This window comes from Zingiber officinale, chromosome 5B, assembly GCF_018446385.1.
Source record: "Zingiber officinale cultivar Zhangliang chromosome 5B, Zo_v1.1, whole genome shotgun sequence".
Taxonomy (NCBI): Eukaryota; Viridiplantae; Streptophyta; class Magnoliopsida; order Zingiberales; family Zingiberaceae; genus Zingiber; species Zingiber officinale.
Genome location: NC_055995.1, coordinates 63,144,368 through 63,146,321, shown reverse-complemented (window position 1 = coordinate 63,146,321; position 1,954 = coordinate 63,144,368).

Genomic DNA, 1,954 nt, shown 5'->3' with positions numbered 1-1,954 from the left:
CGCTATAAACTCGTATAAGATCTTGATCACTCAAGAAGACCTTGGAGACTCTAATAGGAGTTAACCACCTCTATTTTCGTCAACCTTGGTCAAGCACCCCGAGCTCTATTAACTAGAGCTCGGGAGGAAAACACCTACTGTTTTCCCCGCCACCAGTCGACTGGTCCTAAGTGAAATTCGACTGTTACAAGATAACGGTCGGATATCAGTCGATTGATGAAAACACCAGTCGATTGCTACAGTAACGCTACAGTACTGCTGCAGTAATGCTATAGCGATGCTACAGTAACACTACAGTAGAACCCTAATCCTAGGATTTAACCCCTAAGTACATTCACTCAGCACTCGTCCTCGTTCGACCAATCTAGACCTAGCCTTCTAGCCTTCTCCATCAGCCTTACGTCCCTCGGATGCCTCCCTATCCTTATTGTTTTGCCTTTTGGAGTTTCCATCAGCCTTGTCATTGTTGTCGAGTCTTCCTTTGCCAAGAGGTCGTGCCTCCGGGGCTTCATCCATTGTCATGTCACACTTGGAGTTACGTTGCCGAGACTACATGCTTGGACTTACACCGCCAAGACTCATCTTTGGACTTTCCTCTCTTACTAAGATAACACTTGGACTTTCCTTGCTGTACCTATATCCTGCATACTCACAATTCATATCAAATATAATAATAAATCTAACTTAAACCTTTACCCAAACATCAAAACCTAGGGTGACTAGATTGCTCCAACAATCTCCCCCTTTTTAATGTTTGGCAACTCGTTTAAGTTAGGGAAATAATATAGCAATATATATGCAAATCAACTCATGCATAAATAATAGAACCTAAATCCCTAGGCTCCCCCTTTACCTAAGCTCCCCATTAAGCTTGGATTTGTTGCAAAGGTAAACTTCTCTCCCTTTACTAATAAATGGAGCAATCGCTCTTCCTTCACTTAAGCTCCCCCTTGAGCTAGGATTTCTTGCAAAGGTGTGTAGGTTTCCCACTTAAACATAAACTTCTCTCCCTTTTCCATACATCAAAAAGAGCTCCAACAATATCCTAATTATTGGACTCTTTGATCTCTAATGATCATAAACATCATGTATTAATTCTCCATAAGATTTTATACATGTTCACCACTCTTTTGGTCATTTTTTAATGCTGAAAAATATTTTCAGACCGTATCAGTCGACTGTCATAAGTTCCAGTTGACTGTCATCGTTAAAATGAGCTTACAGAGATATTCTGTGCTCAAAATTACTATTACCAGTCACCAGTCGACTGGTACTCTATTTCTACAAAAATTAACTTTTCTAACCAACTTCAGAAATGTACCAGAAATTCCACAAACCTCCAAAAAATTTCAAATTTTATGGAGAGGTCTATTTTATCCATGTCTACATGGGAATATATATATATATATATATATATATATATATATATATATATATATATATATATATATATATATATATATTTATCACAAATCCTAAGATTAACATAAAATTCTAAACTAGCTAAATGGTTCTATTGAACCTTGACCTAAAGTCCTAGTTTTGGCTTCCTCTTGATGTATCTACCCATACTAAACCACAATACTTCCCTAGCATGGGTTTATATGACATCTATACATCAAAAACTAATTTTCATGCAATATGACCCCAATGTCATATTTTCATGCATGATACCATCCTAATTGTGTCAACCCACTAGGTTAGAGACTCAAGTTCGTCTCCTAACCACTTAACACATTTGATAACCCATCTACCATGGGTCACAAAGGCTCTTCCTAACCTTAGAAATCTTAACCTTAGTCACCTCCCTTGGTGACTCATCCACTATGGCTATACCCACATGGTGCACTATAGGTGACATTTGGCATATAAACTTGATTTTCTAACCTTAGACACCTTGTCTTTGGTTAATTTCTTCTTGTCCTTAATCTTAGACACCTTATCCTTGCCATAA